An 18,936-nucleotide genomic window follows, 5' to 3' on the forward strand; every position below is an offset into this window, starting at 1 on the left:
GTATAAGGTTTGCACCAAAGCAAACAGTGATAAAAGTACAGCATCCTGCCCTTTGCAAGGAGATCCCTCTCATGGCCAGGACTGATTTCACCCTACCAAGGATTAAACTGTTTAATTGGACTTCTGGTTAGGCCTGGGAGAGCCTGCGTTCCCCATTCCCGAGGGCAGAAAATGCTAACCAGGCACCACTGATAGTTCGGGAGATGATTTTCAGAAGTGCACGAAAAAAATAACAGTGAAATCTCAAGAACTGAACAGAACTGAAATGGGACTCACTTGCTGGTTACATCAGGGGGAAATATTTTGGCCTGGAACTAGTGGATTTTTGATACCTCTCATTAAAAAGAGAGATTAGCAAGCATTAAAGAAAGAACAAGCCTGGGGCTAGAACCTTTGGCTGGCAACAGTGTCTCATTAGAGGAGGATTGAAAAAAACACTACAATGAAAATAATACAGTGTTTAACAATTCTTATTATGGCAAACGATACAAGGCTTACTTTTTAAGTATTTTCGTTGTGGAAAAAGAGTGAATTGGTTTAAAGACAAATATTAAGGGAACATTAGTACCCAGGGTCCTTTGAATATGTCCTGAGGGATTCTGATGTTTCCCTCTCATCTACTTTCTGTCCCTTTACTTCCAACCCGAGGGTGGAGAACAAACATGGGGAATTTTGACTCTCCTGAAAATTCTACATGCAAAAGAACAGTGGTCTCTTGGACGGTCCTTTCACTCTTAGAATCATGGCTTGTTTTAATTAGAGACTCTCAAAAGTTCCTTCAGGCTGTACCCACTCACTTTTCGATGCGATTCCTGGGGCTCAGAGAGGTCATCGAGTTTGCCCAAATTTACAGGGACAGTAAGTAAGCAGCAGAGCCAGTACGAGGGCTCATGGCTCCCTGTTCACCATCTGCTGAGTAAAGCTACCCAAGCAGGTTTGGGGCAATATGCCACTCTGCTCAGTTCCAAATCCACTTTCTTCCTGTGAACTCTAGCCTGTAGGTACTGGCCAACTGGGAGAAGAGAAGCCTCAGCTTGCCAGCTCTGAGGCAGAGACCATCTGGTGCTTGAGAAAGACACGTGTGATGATGAACTCGGGAGTGAGGTGACAGCAAAGCCACGGGAGACCCTGCAGTTCCGTTCTTCCAGAGAGTTTGATGATGCTGTCTTCCTCCCCAGGACATGGGAGTCTACTCTGTGTTTATCGTTCCCATAGCCCAGACCCAGGGTGGGCCTTCTGTGACTGCTTCCCAGCCCCACCCTGTCTAAACATGCAGCCCCTACTGAGTTCTCCTCGGTTGTCCCAGCAGGACTTGTCTAAACCCTACTGCTGATAAAGCCAAAAGCCATTGCAGTGAATGCCAGAGGCGTCTGTGTCATTTTCTTTAGATCTGGCCCCACTGATGGTTAAAAGCTGACTTACTTTTTAACAACAACAGCAACAACCATTTCAAATGAAAAATGGCCATAAGGAAAATTATTTCCTGGTCTCACTTGTCCAAACAGGCATTGGTCCACTTCGAGGGACACGTACATTATTGGCTCATGGATGCTGTGTATATATTCAGATACAGAACATTGCAAAGATGGCGCTAGCCTCAGTTTTCTCCCTTTGGGCTTTTCTTTTCTCATATGGTGATCAGGACAACTGAGGGTTTCGTAAAATAAGTGCTTTGGTGTCACTGAAGGAAAAGCACGTCGATCTGTTTCCGATTCACTAGATCAGCAGGAATGGCAACTAAATTCTGCGAGAACGGCACCTGAGATGGGATCATACAGCTTTTTTGGAAAGGTATGTTAAGGATATTCCCTCGTGTACCAGAATTCACTCAGCAGTCTTGACCAGCACTCTCTTAAACGTAGCAAACACCAGATGAAGAATCATTTGGATAAAGAACTGTGAGAAGACAGCTTTACAAGAGGGGGAACAATCCTGGGCCTCCGTCCTCCTCTGCTCTGAGGTGCGGCTTCCTCTTGCTCTTTCGTTCTTCAGGGAGAAATCTGGAGGCCAGTGCCTGATATAGAACGAAAATTCACACTACACTGAGAGAGGCTGGTCAAAGGTCGTTTCCTGACGTCACCTGGTACTCAAGCAGAAGGCTTTTGATGCACAAGCTCAGGGGCAAAGACAGCACAGCCGTCAAGAGCGTGGCTTGGAAGTCAGGCCGCCTTCATTTGAGAATCCTGGCTCTGACACTAACCAGTTCTGGATCTGAGGCACTTAACCTCCTCAAGCCTTCATTTCCTCATCTTCAAAAGGGAGACCATAACAAGATCTTCCTCAGAGGTTGCAGGGCGGTCATGTAATACCCTTAGAATGGGCCCGACGCTAAGCTTTTACGGTTCTGACATGCGCATGTCAATAATAATAAAAACTGTCAGTAGTTTTTGTGCATGTGGCAGACTTTGCTCGCCATGAGGTAAAGAAACGGGGTCCTGCGTTCTCTCTCTTGCCTGATATATTTGAAATAGAATGAGTAGAATTCTCACTCCAGCCCCCCTACTAATTCCGAATCTTTACATCGGGTAAATTACTTCCTCTTTATCCACCAGGACTCTCTTGGTTGTAAGTAACAGAAACCCAACTCAAACCAATTTAAAAAGATAGGATTTATCAGATCATGCAACTGGGAAGTCCAAGTACTGGCTGCAGCACTATGGGATGTGGAGATCATGAATGATTAAACGCTGATGACCTACATTTTTTGATGTCTTGCCCCCATCCCCACTGTGCTCTACTTCTTGGCTGTGTTTCTCTTGTGGCTCATTGGATTCACCCCTACTGCACACAAGCTTTCTTTGCACGCTTTAGGAGATGGCTCCCAGATAATTCTGATTCATGCCTTCTAATTCTGTATCCCCAAAGACAAAACCCCTTTTCTTTCAGCCCTAGATAAACGAAGTCCTAGGGAAGAACTTGGAACGACTCAGCTTGGGGCATGGGACTAAGCCAATTGCCGCAGTTAGAGAAAAGTGGTCCTAATGGTTGGCTGGGTCTGCATTATATGCCCAACCAGGTCTCAGCTGAACCACAGTGAGTGGAGGTGAGCATATCCATGGAAGAAAAGAGGGTGCTGAAAGTAAAAACTAATTTTCTCCTTTCACTCAGAGTATGAAATTCTCCACTTTGAAGAATTTATTTCTACATGTTGATGGTTCTCACTGGGGGCACATGCCAGAATCTCAGGCAAGGAATTAAGTATATTAATTTTCAATCTTTTCTTAATTTTCTCAATTTTATCGTTCTTCATAACTCAGAACTTTGTGTATCCTTCCCAGTCAAGAGTTCATTTGTTTGTTTGTTTTCAACTGAGACCCACTAAGCTAGAAGACTGTTTGCTATGAGAAAGGAAGAAATGACTGTCACTTGTGTAGACCCTGTGTCTGAACCATGTGTTCAATTTTCCACCCTGACTTAATTTTCAAGCCCTAAAGGAGCAGGGAACTGGCCTACAGGGTTCCACACAGTATTTCGTGGCCTATTTTCAAGCCTAACCCCTCTCCTACTACCGCAGAGTGTTTTAAGTGAAGGGAACGCAGAGCACATGAAATTGTATAAACAGCTATTTCCAAGAGACAAACTTGGGATGAAATCTGGGCCCTGCTGATTACAAGCTGTGTAAGCTTAGATAACTTATGTTACCTGTCTGAACCTCATCTTCTTCTGGTAAATGGGGGTGGGGTTAGCTATTCCAAAGGCTCATTGATAAGACTAGGTAAGATACTGGAAAGCATATTTTCTGTTCCAGACAAGATGGATTAACAAGATTTACCCACCCACTTGAAACAAACCAACAAACAAAATACATGGAAAAATTATTTTCAAGGCATTGTACACCAAGTGACAAAAGAGAGTGATCTCTGAGAAGAGGGAGAGAAATGAAGCTAATGCTACCATTGCCCCAGCTTGTTTCTGACAAGGGGGATCCCAGGTGAAACCTTTAACGCTTTGAGTTGGATGATTGAGCTGAATGTCCAGGGAGATCAAGGCAGCTAGAGTGTGCAGACCACCATGACTAGCATATAGAGGGCAGAGTTTTGGAGAGGAAAGAGCTGCACTTAGCGAGAACCCCAAAGGTCAGCAGACAGTCCTTCTTGCATATTCATAATCATTATAAGCCTGTAAGGAAATTACCCCAAATAAGGCAAAGAACCAACCAAAAGGATTAAAGGGAACATTGCCTGGTACTTACACAGGGCCAGGAATAATGTCTTTTTCCCCAGGGAGAATTCATATTTCATGGAGCATCAGGGAGAGTACTCAAGAAGGTCTTGCTTTATATATATATATATATATATATATATATATATATATATATATATATTTGTATTTATATTTATATTTATAGGCCACGATGAACTTCTAGAGATGAAATCATCTATGGTGTATAAGATGAAAAATACACTGGATGAGATGAGACATCATAGCAGAAAAGATTAGTGATCATGGAACTCTAGCAATAGAAACTCTTCAAAATAAAACTCAGAGAGAAAAAAAAAGAATTAGAGAAAGAAAAGATTATCAGTGTGAACTGAAGGACAATTTCAAGTAGCCTAATAGATTTGTGATTGTATTCTGTAAAAAAAAGAGGACAGATGGGGGAAGAAGATATTTGAAGCAATCGCGGCCAGTTGTGTTTTTTCCCAAACTTAATGAAAGCTATACCCCTACAGATCTGAGAAAGTCAATGTTTCCCTAGCACAAGAGACATGAGAACTAGACAAGGGCACATCACAATCAAAACCTGCTTAAAAATCATCAAAATCATAAATAAAGTCTGCTTAAATCAGTGGTAGACAGAAAATCTTAAAAGCAGTCAGAGAAAAAGAGCCATGTTATGGACAGAAAAACCAAGATAAGGATGTAGGCAGATTTCTCATTGCAAACGATGCAAGAAGACAGTAAGGCCACCTAGAGCAGTAAGCAGCTCTGGCCTCTGTCTTGATGTTCTACCATCTACAAAGTTCACAAGGTTGAAGCTGGTTTCCCATCCATGGGGAGAGTAGAAAAGGAAGCAGAGCTTGCTCTAAGGGATGTGACTTGAAAAGTGTCCACCTGGTCTCTGTTCACATCCTGTCGGCCAGAACTGAGTCCCAGGGCCAAACTTGGCTGTGAGGAGCTATACTATTAAGTATAGTCTCTGACCTCGGGGAGGACCACTGCTCAAATGAAAAAGAAGAACATGTTCATTGTGGGGTGATTTCCAGTAGACAGAGTAGAATCATGGCCCTATTCCCATTTATTCTTTTTTTAAAAATTTATTTTATTGAAACACAGTTCATTTACACCCATTTATCCTTTATCCAACCCTCTATTTATTTGGCCAACTAGCAGATGTGTGGTTGCCCCTCAAGACTTAAAGCTCCATGAGGATAGGAACAAGGTCAATTTGGTATATTCCTGCCCAAGACTTGTTTGTTTTTTGTTCTTGTTTCTTTTGTTTTCCTTTTTCTTTTAGTTTTATACTGTTTCTCTACATTGCCTTTAACAGCCTTATTGAGATATACTTCACATACCATACGCCTCACCCACTGAATTTAACCATATTTGGAGGATTATGCAACCATTACCGTTTAGAGTATTTTTGTCACCCCCAAAGAAACCCCATACCCATTAGCAATCGCTCCCCAATTTTCCCTCCACTGTTTCCACCCAGGCAACAAATAATCTACTTCCTATGTTTCAAATGCATGAAATAGCAACAAATCTCAGTCCCCAGTGCCTCACGTATGGTGGGAATTCCATAACTATATAGTGGGCTTAGTTACAATCTTTTTGCTGTTATCATACCTTCTCAGGTTAAAGATTCTCCCCAAAGATTTTTGGAAACACATATTGTTATTTGGTGGACTTTATCACTTTTCCTAGGAGCCCAGAATAAACAAATAAAATCCTACTATCAGGCAACTGGTAAGTATTTCATTTTGTCTCCATCACAGACCTCTGCGAAGGGAACAAGTGTAGCTCCCATTTGACAGATGAGAACACTAGAGTCTGGCTCTGCCTCTAGAGCTGGCTGATTTTGAGAATTGTTAACCCAACTTGCTCAACACACGTCTGTCTGAATCCTCAGCTTTGGCCAAGCAAAAAACCGCAAAAACTGTTAAGTCGTACGTCTTAGAAAATGTTGTCTTAACAGGGCTCTTTGGGCCTGGGTGTGCGACCTGTTACATAAACAATATTTGTTTTTCAACGGAACCATTACAACCTGCTGTCTGATCTGCCCGCCAACCACCCTCCTGTCAGGCATTCCGTCTGTGCCATCATCTTCCCCAAAGTGACATAAACATCCACACCAACACTCGGAAAAACTGGACATCTTCACAGACAAGAATTTTTCTGTTCCTTAAACTGTTTCCCAGCTTGCTCTCACAGTTGGCAAGATGCCGCTGTTCAATCACTTCATATTCTGACTTTTCTTACAGTAAACTCTGCAAACAACCAGAAGCACAGATGCCCTGCCCTTTCTAACCGTGTGCGACCTGGGCACATGGAAACAGGAGGGCATTCAGGGTTCTGCTTTCTCACAGAAGGTCTTCACAGTTTGGATCTATTTGCTTTATTGTAATATAGCCACTTAATGTACCAAAATGAAAAGAAAACTTGTTTAAAGTATCTGTTTCATAGCTTCTGGTCCTTGCCCTGAGCCACGAATTTGCCAAATGTTGCTGTCTGCCCTGTCTCTCCTTACTAACTGGTCCTTTCTTCAAGGGAACAATGGTCTTTCTTTCCAGACACCTTGTGGAAAGGATGGATGAAGCGAAGTGTGGCTGGTGAGGGCAGGAGCTGCCTCAGAGGTTCGGGATGAGTGACAGGATGGTGAGAACGTCCGGGAGGAGGGCCCTGCAGACCTGCTCCTGGAGACTTTGAAGTTTGGAAGGCATGTGGAAGGCAGCCAGGGAAATTCAGATACACTCACCGCCGCTAATTGATTATTCAGCTGCATCTCGAAAGACACAGTTTGGTGGGGGTGATAGCTGTTGTTTCCTTTTGCTGCCTTTGCGGGGGGTGGAAGCCAAGGAAATGTGGGGCAAAGATGCAGCCTTTAGGGGACTGGAGGTAAAAAGTCCTGCAGCTCATGGAGCCTATTGTTCAGATATTTGCAAGCCTCCTTTCTTCATCCAGTCTGAGATGGGCCGTGCTGTGAAGTAGAACCTGATAAGAAGGAAAAGATGTAGCCATTGATGAATGGGTGGAGAAGACGGAAAAGCGAGGGCAGACACTATGGACAAATGGAATTTTTGTGGGCTTAGTGATTTTTCAGTTCTTTGTGGGGCGGATAATATGAATCCACCAGAGTTCAGTGCATGCGCAAGTTTTGTAAGATAATGAATATTAATTGTGATCCACCATGCTTTTATTCCACTGCATGTTGACTTTCACTTCTTTTTAAATACACTACCAAAAGAGCAGATGAAATATTAGACCACTGTTCGCCTCAATGTAATTTTCTTGTAATTTTTTAACAGATGAATAAGTGTCTACAATAATAACTTCCACTGGTGGTTCTTCATGAGCATAATGTGTGAACATTTCTAGGCTGGAAAAGAAAACGTAGAGAGCTTCTACGACAGTGATTTAAATTCGGGGTGCGTGAATATTGTGGAGAGGGTGGAAAATAGGAAGGTACAGATAAGATTTTCCCAGGGGAAAATGCACACAAACACTTAGAAAGATTTTAAAATTATTTCACTGCTTAGATTGAATGGTGTTCAAACAATTTATTCTGTTTGGAACGTTCAAGGGATCAAGCTGTTTAAGACTGTTACAACGTGGGCGATGCTGACCTAGTAACAACTTCTCATTTACAGGTAAACTGATACCCAGAGCGACTAAGGAAAGGTAAGGCAAACCAGCCAGTGCAAGAGGCAGAGCTGAGACTTGGAATTACTCTGATTCCAAACTCAGTCCCCTTTTCATGATATTCGTGTATCTGGTGGCTACATGTTTTGGTGTTTGTCCTAATCTGCTGAAGAGAAGAAAATGGAGAGCCTCTGGACGGCAGCTGATGTGCTACAAGACATAGTAAGTGTTCAGTAAATGTGATTTGTTTGTGCTAATCATTGTGCTATGCAGTGTGTATTTATCACCTCATTTAAACCTCATAATTACACTCCAAGTCTGGTACCATAATCACCCCCATTTTGCAGGTGAGAAAACTGAGGTTACGAGAGGTTCAATATTTTGCACAAAGCCATGTGGTTAGCATGTGGCTTACTCAGTACTATGCTCATGGCAACTGGATGCAGAGCACACACTCCTAACTGGTGGACATACAAATATCTAAGATCACAGCTGTTCCTGTTCTCAAACAATGTAGGCTTCAGCTCTGGTAGAATTTGACCATCATTCCTTCTCAGTGTTCCAACAGTCGCAGGGACTGCCTCGGCAGGTAGTAAGCTGAACGTCACAGAGGGGAATCAAGTAAGTGTAGAATGTCCACTGGGAAAAGATGTCTCTGATCCAGGGTGAAGCCACTGACCTACGTCTTTTCCAATATTGGATGTATATGAGTCTCAAGACTTACTTTCCGTGCCTTGCCTCTCAGCTTTTGATCCACTGATTTTGGTTTTCCCACTTGTATCTCTCAGATTATGGTGTCTATTGGTGTCACCAAGGTATAAATGGTCCTGACCATACTGCTAAGCTACCTTCATAGGGTATGTGGATTCCAGAGAGAAGGAATTCTGAGAGTTTAGTGTTTCTTTTCCCAGTGAAGCAGGCAATAAACATCATTGAAAGAGCTACACTTTAGCCCGAGCCGCAGCTGGTATAACAGCATGACCTGGACTTGTTGATGGATGCCGAGACCATACAAAAGTGACGAATCTATTTTTTTTCCTCCCCGGAGCCGTGCTGGTTCTGCAGCTCAGGGGCGGCTACGGCCTCTGTTCCACAGGACGGGGTTTGTTAAAGGTGTCAAGAATAAGGCCTACTTCAAGAGATACCAAGTGAAATTTAGAAGACGGTGACAGGGCGAAACTGACTACTATGCTTGGAAACGATTGGTAATCCAAGATAAAAATAAGTACAACACACCCAAATACAGAATGAGAGTTCGTGTAACTGAGGTAACATTGGTCAGATGGCTTATGCCTGTATCCGAGGAGATATGATAGTTTTTGCAGCTTGTGCTCACAAACTCCCGAAGTGTGGCGTGAAGGTTGGCCTGACAAATTATGCTGGAGCATCTGGTACTGGCCTGCTGCTGGCACGCAGGCTTCTTAATAGGTTTGGCATGGACAAAATCTATGAAGGCCAAGTCGAGGTGACTGGAGGCAAATACAATGTGGAAAGCATTGATGGTCAACCTGGTGCCTTCACCTGTTACTTGGATGCAAGGCTTGCCAGGACTACTACTGGGAATAAAGTTTCTGGGGCCCTGAAGGGAGCTGTCGATGGAGGCTTGTCTATCCCTCACAGTACCGAACGGTCCCCTGGTTATGATTCAGAAAGCAAGGAATTCAATGCTGAGGTACACCGAAAGCACATCACGGGGCAGAATGCTGCAGGTTATACGCGTTATCTGATCGAAGGAGAGGAAGCTGCTTACAGAAAACAATTCTCTCAATACATAAAGAACAAAGTAACTCCAGACATGATGGAGGAGATGTATAAGAAGGCTCATGCTGCAATACGAGAGAATCCAGTGTATGAGAAAAAGCCTAAGGAAGAAATTGAAAAGAAGAGGTGGAACCGTCCCCAGATGTCACTTGCCCAGAAGAAATATCGGGTAGCTCAGGAGAAGACAAGCTTCCTTAGAGCTCAGGAACGGGCTGCGGAGAGTTAATAAACCAAACCACAATTTCTATGAAGATTTTTCAGATAAAGACTGTAATAAACTTAAAGAACAAGTTAAAAAAAAAAAAAGGGATGAATCTTTGCTTGGAAGCTACCTGCCCCATAGGAACCTAGCAGCATCCTGACAGTGCAGATTACTTGAACAGGTAAGGACTTGCTTATCAACTGAAAGTCACCTTCATTTTGACATATGAGAAAAACCAGAGAAAGCAAGCAAATTGATCTATGTTACACAGCAAGTTGGTGGTAAAGCCGGCACTAAAACTTTGGGATACCTCTGAGATCTTCATGGCTCCTTCCATCCATCTGACCTAAACTTGATGGGATGAGTAAGAGTTTTTTTAGGTAGCCCTGTAGGAAAGACAGAGGCAATTTAGGAAAATGGCCCAGACATATGAGAGGCCATGTGGAGATGAGAGAGAAAGCCTTCCCTTCATGTGTATGCTAAAAACAGAGATGGAAAAAACTGAAAAAGTAGAAACACTGGCTACCCCAGAAAAACGTTTGGGAGGTGGGTCTCTTTAGAAAAACTCCTACACAAAGGAATCCATAGAGATGTGGTCAATCCGGAATAACTGTCTAAAAGCAACCTAAAATATCTAAGGAGCTGTCTATCTAGCTTGCCCTATCTCATTCCATACCAGTTTGATCTTCCAAGATGGTTGCTGGCATCAAGAAGAGAGTGAAAAACCACAAGTAGGGGAGGGCCAGGGAAGCACAGCATTCCCTTAAACATATTCCTTTATGGAGGCAGCTCAAGGGTGCGGTCAAAGACTTGTATAATTTAGTGACACCAAGAGACACCATAATCTGAGACAGACAAGTGAGGAAGCCAAGATTAATGTCTCAAAAGCCAAGAGGCAAGTTATAGAAAATAAGACCCATGATCCACGCAGGCTCGCACCATAGGTTTGCAATGTTAGTGACTTTATCTGAAGGTGCAAGAGTCCTTTTGACTGAGCCCATCCTTATATATGTAAAAGGCCCATTTCAAGGGGGTCCAAAGACCACCATGATTGGAAAATATGCTTCGTGTGGTTAGAGTGGTAATAGAACAGACAGCTCACTGTCCCCTCCGAGAAGTCCTGTAGACCTCAAGGAACTGACAAAGCTCTGTGGTCTCTCCATCAAAGCCATGGCACAATGCCAATAAAGCCAAAATGAAGAGTGTACAGTGCCAGAGAGATCACACGTCTCTGAGGAAAGAGTGAATGGATTTACTTTCTCTTCAGCATCTATCTCTGCCTAGACATGTTCATTTTTCTGGTTGTTTTTTCCTTTTCCTCCAAAAGATTTGCTTCAGGTCAGCTGGAGAGAGGAGTTTTGCTTAACTCAAGATTTGGCATGGACAACCACAGTGGAATACATTTTGAAAGACCCAAAATGTGGGGTCTGGAATGACTGGCCAAAGTTACTGAAATTGTTTTCCACAGAAAGCCAGTGACTACTCAAAAGTTATTAGGAAGTCTAGGCTGCCTACAATTATCTGATGCAAATAAATGCAAGGAGCCACACAGGTCCCAATTTTAAATAGGTACATGCTGTGATGGGCTGGGCTATGGTGCCCAGATATTCGGTCAAACATTATTCAGGATGTTTCTGTGAAGGTGTTTACTGGGTGAGATTAACAATTTAAAGTGATGGCCTTTGAGTAAAGCAGATGACGTTCCATGATGGGAGTGGGCGTCATCCAGTCAGTTGAAGACCTTCATAGAACAAAGGCTGACTTCCCCCAAGTAAGAAGGAATTCTGCCAGCAGGACTGCCTTTGGACCAGAAGTGCAACTCTTCCTGGGTTTTCAGCCTGCCAGCTTACCCTGCAGGTTTCGATTTATCAAGCTTCCACAGTTGCATGAGCCATCGCCTTAAAATAAATCTCTTGGGGCTTCCCTGGTGGCGCAGTGGTTGAGAGTCCGCCTGCCGACAGAGGGGACACGGGTTCGTGCCCTGGTCCGGGAGGATCCCACATGCCGTGGAGCGGCTGGGCCCCTGAGCCATGGCCGCTGAGCCTGCGTGTACGGAGCCTGTGCTCCGCAACGGGAGAGGCCACAACAGTGAGAGGTCCGCGTACCGCAAAAAATAATAATAATAATAAATTAAATAAATAAATAAATCTCTTGATAGATAGGTAGAAAGATAGAGGATAGATTAGATTAATAGATGATAGATTAATTAGATAGATTAGATGTATGATGAAAGAGAAGGAAGGAAGGAAGGAAGAAAGGAAGGAAGATATACACCTACTATTGGTTCTGCTTCTCTGGAGAACCCTGACTAATACACACACACACACACACACACACACACACACACACACACACACAGTCATACTACATGTCTACTCTATGTCAGGCAATATGCCAGATTATTTATGTCTGTTCAATTCTCATAAGTACATTACAATCTAGATATTATTCTCTCCATTTTATCGGCAAGAGAATTGAGACTCAGAAAGATTAGCTAACTTGATCACAGCTTACAAGAGACAGAGCTAGGACTTGAACTCAAGTCCACCTGACCAAGACATTGTGCTCAATTCCCAAAGTGATGACAAGTAACCAGGCAAAATGAAACAAATTAAGTGGCAGAACATGTGAAGGGAGAAGACCCACAAGTGTGGAATCATCTCCCAGTAAATATCAGCAGCAAAACCCTTTACAGTCGGAAAAGACAGGCTGCTGGAAGAGACAGGGCTGCCCTGGCAGAGGCGAGCACAGTCCAGACCGCTCGCTCTCTCTGGCTCTGCCCATTCCCCGAGCTGCTCTGATGGGTTTTAGCTGATTCCAGACGTGCCCTGGAGGGAGAGAAGATTTCATGGCAGCCCAAAAGGAGGACCATTAGGTCTCCCATTAGCTTCCTCCATGAGCTCATCACTGACCGTTTCTCTTTGTTGCAGTATTTTCGAAAATTATCCCAGACGGGTTTCTGGAATACATGGGACTTGGAGATTTTTTTTTTTAATGAAGGACATTCCACTGAGAGCAAGCCTCAAGACTGACTCATCAGAGGAAAGTGTGTTCTTGGGGTAATGCCGATGGATATGGGCAGCTGAATCCCAGCTCTGCAATTTTAATCTGGGAGAACGTGGGTATGCGGAAGTTCCCCAAGTTCATCCCCGGATCTCCAATGCCTAGCTTAGAAAAGGATGGAAGAGGACTCTTAATCAGCCCCACTTCCTCTAGTCTTCCTTCCTCTGGCCATGCTCGTAGCTTTCCCCCAACACGTTTTTCTGCCAAAGGGAAACCTTTACCAGCTTTGACTGGCAGCTAATCTTGACGATTCCTTTGCTTAGCGTGCCCGAGGATGACGTCATAGGGGCATTTTCGTACCTAGAGACGAGCATTTGATTATTTCAAGATTTGTATAAACCCCTCCACTCTCCATCATCTTAGATAATCCAGTGTTGACCAAACGGTTGTCTCCCTTGCTCTCTATGCTGTGAACATTTATTTCCAGCTTCCCCCAGATTTTCCACTGATGTGTTTGCAACCCGTATGTGTCTCAGCATCTCCAAATTTGACTCTGTTTTGTTTTTATTTCTCCCTCTGTATAGTCTTTAAGTGGTCCCCGATGGTGTGCGTATGTGATTTCATATCAAGAGAATGGTGTGGCCATAGCAATGAAGCATTAGGGTGTATCATAAATCAACCACAGTTTGGGGAAACGATAACACGTGTGATTTATAGGCTATTTCAGCTCTGATTTCCATATAGCTATTCTCTGATTCACAATTATTCCTGGAGGAGTAGAAAGTTAAAGAAAGTACAGTGTGGGTGGTAGATTTCCTCCCCAGAAATCCATGATAGTCATCATCTCCATATAGAAGAGCACACACTCATGCTTTCCAAAGGATGAATGTTATCCATGGCAACTGGGAAACTGTCAGAGCTGGAAGAAGTGAGTCAACTAAACAGCATTTTCCCTCGACCTGGGTTAAACCAAGACTAATTTCATATATTTGTCAAGAGAATTCGAAAACTGCCAATAATTTACGGCAGGGTAAAACCCCTAGATTTTAACCTAATCTATCAATATGTAAATTAAATATATAAAGGTTGATGATCAACGTTTGTTTACGTTAAGTGATAGCAGAATATGTGCGTGATGTTACCGAAAGGCAGTTCTTTGCACACACACCACTTTTGGCCTGTTAGCCTTAGCTTGGGGGGACCATAAAATTTATCTTCCAAACTGGGATGTTTTTAAGAGTGAAGGGAGGTGCTTTTAATTATTCCAGTCAACGGGGGGTAGCCCCTGGCCACCTGGCGCCTGCTGTGAGCCTGACTGTTAGTCATAGTGATCTCCGTGTCACCTGCCCCCTCACTAGATCCTTCAGGAGCAGGGCTCAAGGTGCCTTGGTTTCTTTTAGTCAGAGGCCATTTTCTTCTCTGTTAGGGGCTAAAATACGTTTGTATGAAATAAAGGACACACTGATGCCTGAAATAAATTCACCCAGGTGCCTGGTATAAGATAAGCATTCAATAAATTATATTATTAATTATAATTTTAAATATTAAATTAAGTATACCCTATCATGGCTTAGAGGGCTAGCATCTTTTGCAGGTGCTCAAACTCAGCGATCTGGGCAACACTTTAAAATGTTTTATTTTCATTTTCTTACCGGAGCTCTTTTTGTTTTTCAAATGTAATCTTACCTAGGACCCCAATATATAAAAGCGATAAAAACAATTACGTATGTGTTATTGGAGGAAAGCTCTCCAGCATCTGTAGTACTCCCAAAAGACAGCTTCAGAGCCAAACACTTCACTTGGAGCAAAATTCAAACTCTACAAAGCTAAATAAGCCCTGATTAAAATGTTAAGACATCAACTAAGCATGATTTGGAGAGAGAATCCCAATATTTTGGGCGAGTTCAGAAGTGCATTACGGGTGAATTGAAAAGAAATACCTGGCATTCACTAGGTTTTTGGTTTTCTTTCAAGTTCAATGCGTACAATACAGCAAGTTGAGTCCTGAGTGATTCCTTCAACTTCAGAGACAGAACAGAACAGGTGGAGGAAAAGACCTCTGCTATTTGCAGCATTTATCTTCAGACTCCTTCAGACCCAAGAAAACAGTCAGTGGAAAACAGATTTTCTGAATGAGCCCTGTGATATTTTTCTTAAACTTCTCCTTCTGTCTGGCCTGCCAAGTCCTTGCTTCAACCCTCTAGGCTGGGTTGATAGCAGTTGTTCTTTCTAATGTTGGCTGAAATAGAAGTAGGTGCTTCCATTTCACTGTGATGCTAGAAGATCCCACGAGATGTTCCTGTTACAGATCGTGAGAGTTGGAGCAAAGATTTGGATTGGTTGACTCATTCTAGGAGAAGCTTCTTTCCCAAGTTCCACGAAGTTCCACAAAGCCAGAGCTGTCTGCAGTGGGTCTAGGCTAACATCACAACAGAGCCACACCCAGAAACTTGCCAGGCTCAATGCTCCTGGAAGCAGCTGCTGAATGGCTAGGCCACCCCAAAGCCTCTCTCGAATCCCACACACTCCTTTCTGTCTCAGTGGACCCTGGAACATCACTGTGTTAGTCATCTATTACTGCAAAACAAATTACCACGAACTTAGGTGACTTAAAACAACATGCATTTATTATCTCACAGTTTGTATAGATCAAGAATCCAGGCACAGCTTAGCTGGGCCCTCTGCTTCAGACTTATAAGGCTGCAATCAAGGCACGAGCCAGGGTTGGAATCTCATCTGAAAGTTCAACCAGAGAAGGACTGGCTTCCAAGCTCATGTGGTTGTTGACAGAATTTCATTCAGGAGGATTGTGGATTGATGGCCTTAGTTCCTATCTGGCTGTTGGCAAGAGGTCATCCTCAAGACCTTGCCATGTGGCCTCACCACTAGGTCAACTCACAACATGGCAGCTTGCGGCGTGAAAGCAAGGACGCAGGTCAGAGAAAGACAATGTGAGATAGATATCACAATCTTTTATAACCTGACCTTGGAAGCGACACACCACTACCTTTGCCATATTGTGTTGGTTGGAAGAAAGTCATAGGTCCTGCCCACACTCAGTGGGAGTGAGTACCAGGAGGTGGGGAGTACTGGGGGTCCTCTACGAGGCTACCTGCCACTATCACTGTCTGCTGTTAGGGACTCATATGAAGCAGAGGAAGAATTCGAGGTCAATGCATTTCCAAACAGGCATTCAAGTCCTATATCTCTAAACCACTCTCCAGTCTCCCCATAGACCATGGGGAGAGACCATAAGTCTTCTCTGTCTTCTTCAAACACACCATGACTACAAGCTTTATGGCCATCATGCCTGCTCTTCTCACTGCCTAGCACGCTTTCCTCTCAACTCTACCCAGGCCCCTGTTGAGATGTCATCTTTCCTTGAAGTCCTAATGTGTTTACCTGTTGGATACTTATTTATTGAGCTCCTACTACATGTTAGGCATTGTCTGGAACCCTACCCCACAATCTGTAACCTCGAGGAATTCTCTATTTAGTGGAAGAGACAAATAAATAACTAGTCCTCAGCACACCCTATTGCAAGTACTATGAGAGAGATAAGCGCAGGGTGCAGAAGTAGTAAACTAGGGGTGTGACATGGTTGGATGAAACCCACTAATCTGTCCATAAGTTGAAGTCAAACTCCTCAGCTTGGCACAAAAACCCTTCACAACTGGTACTACTTCATCCTTCTTTTTTCTCACTATATAGTCCAGTCACAATGAGGAAAAATGAGTCAGATGTGGTGTCCGTGCTGTGCTTGTCCATACTCCCTTCCATGCATTGTTCTCTCTGCTAAAAACATTCCTTCTTTCTTGTTGAGCTTGTATGCATCCTTAAAAGAGTTAAATCTAATGCTACCCTGTCTTGGTCTGCTCAGGCTGCTATAGAAAAATACCATAGACTGGGTGGCCTAACCAACACAAATTTATTCCTCACGGTTCTGGAGGCTGGGAAGTCCAAGCTCAAGATGCCAGCAGATTTGATTCTTGGTGAGGGTCCTTTTCCTGGCTTGCAGATAGCCAGTCTTCTTGCTGTGTTTCATATGGCAGAGAGAGGAAATTCTGGTGTCTCTTCCTCTTCTTAGAAGGGCACTAATCTCATCATGAGGGTCCCACCCTCATGACCTTATCTAAATCTAATTACCTCCCAAGTCCTCATCTCCAAATATCATCTCACTGGGGGTGGGGGTAGAGCTTCAACATATGTACCTGGAGGGGACACAAATATTCAGTCCATACAACTCCCCTTTTTAGAAGCCTTCTCTGAATCCCTAAAAACTTAAGTAGCTACACACACTGTGCTTCTGTAACCCTTTGTACTTAACTTGAAGTAGCATGTGCAGCGAGTATTATCATTGTGAACATGAGTCTTTTATTAAACTGCGAGTGCCTTGGTGGCAGACTGTGAGTCTTCCTTGCTATCTCCTCTGTGAGTACAGGGCAAGGTGACCACCCAGCAGTGGTCAGTAAACACTTGGGAAGAGCACATAAAAGAGCAGAGAAGCCCTTCCCTAGCACTCAAGCTATTCCCCACTCACCTTGACTTTTCCTTTCGGCTCATGTAAACACCAGCTGAACTTCTGGCTGCCTGAATCTCAGCGGGAATGTTTGCAGTGCTCGGCCATCCTCTAGTTGGTGAGAAGTTCCAACATGTCCACCCAGAAATTAGAAACCTGAACACCCCTGACTCTTAGAGTATTTCGTATGTTATGGTCTTTGAACCCCAGTCTGAATTGGATACATCTGTCTTCAAAAGAACTTAAATTCCAACATGAAAGTCAAGGAGGAAGATAGCATCCTCGCATTCAGAAGGCGGGTTCCCATAGTGTGAATTTCTCTGTCTGGTTAGGATTGCTTCCCTATGTTCGAACACCCAGGCTGATGATGTTTCACTCAGTTATCAGTGTTCTTAAAGGAACTGCTTTATTGCCAAGTTTCTCTGTAATCTTTAAAGCACAAACTTACATTACGATGAACCATATTTTAAATGAACTCTCCAATGTACTTCAGTGTAGTGAAAACTTGTCTTTTACAAAGCTCTAAAATAAAATTTAATATATTTTAGAAAGGCTCACTACATGATTATTTCTAGTCTTTTAACCTAGTCCCTAATATTGACTGTGATCATAAAAATATCGGTAACAATAACTACCATTTTGAGCATTTATCATGTGCCAAGAACTATACCAGGTATTTTCTACACAGATCTGTTTGGTTTTTGCCATTTTATTCTCTAAAACCATCTGACCTGGATATAACTAACATACTTTGTAAGTGAGAAAATTTAGACTCAAAACAGTGTCTGAGGGCAGACAGAGAAGACATAAATTTGGGGGGAACCAGGAAGAGGCCTCAGTTCCTAGCTGACTGTTGGTCAGAGGTCATCCTCAGTTTTCCTATCCCATTCTGTCTCCTGACATCCAATCCTTGGGGATAAGGTCTTTTGTTCCCAATTATAAATGAGTCAGTGCACCTGAGGCTGCAGAATCCGTAACTTACGACCACACTAAGATAGAGCCTAATAATTGTGTCCTTCTTGGGAGAGATTTCAATAAAAAGCGGTGGGAGGAAGGACAGACAATGGGAGGGACATCAAACCAAGGACCCTGGATGACTAAAGGGAGCCCCTCATCCCCTGTTAGAAAATGACCCAGACGACTAAGCTTTGTTGGACCGAAGAGGAGAGCAGATCAATAACTGGGACCGTCGCCTACAGTCTAGTCCCGTCATTCATTCCTTCGGCAAGTGCTGCTGTACCTAGCTATTGCATAGGATTAGATAACACGCCTAACGTAAACAAATACCCCTCGACGTCTCATATGGAAGTTTTTAAGTCACCAAGTGTTTCATAAGTCAACATTCTTCTTCTACACCTGTGGCTTAAAATCTCCTTATATTATTCCAAAAAGAACAATGAACACAGGTAAATTCTTTCTCATTTTTGCAGCATCTGAGGGTAGATCCCTATAGACACCTCCAACCCTCACACCCCTTCTCTTTGTGTAACTGAGGCCACTTGAGCTCACCCTAGGCTCTCAGGCCACCCCAGAGCCACTGAAAAGTGGATTGCAGGAGGCTTTAGTTCAATACATGAAATCTGACACTGCTCAGAAGAGGAGCCTTCTACCCTGCCCCGTGACACAGCTCTCACTCCCTAGCACTGTT

General features: G+C 43.4%; 1 pseudogene; it reads left to right on the plus strand.

Annotated features, from left to right (window-relative positions):
- Window positions 1-8,801: 8,801 nt before the first annotated feature.
- Window positions 8,802-9,819, plus strand: LOC116744766 (annotated as a pseudogene).
- The last annotated feature ends 9,117 nt before the right edge of the window (window positions 9,820-18,936 follow it).

Source organism: Phocoena sinus, chromosome 19 (assembly GCF_008692025.1).
Source record: "Phocoena sinus isolate mPhoSin1 chromosome 19, mPhoSin1.pri, whole genome shotgun sequence".
Lineage (NCBI taxonomy): Eukaryota > Metazoa > Chordata > Mammalia > Artiodactyla > Phocoenidae > Phocoena > Phocoena sinus.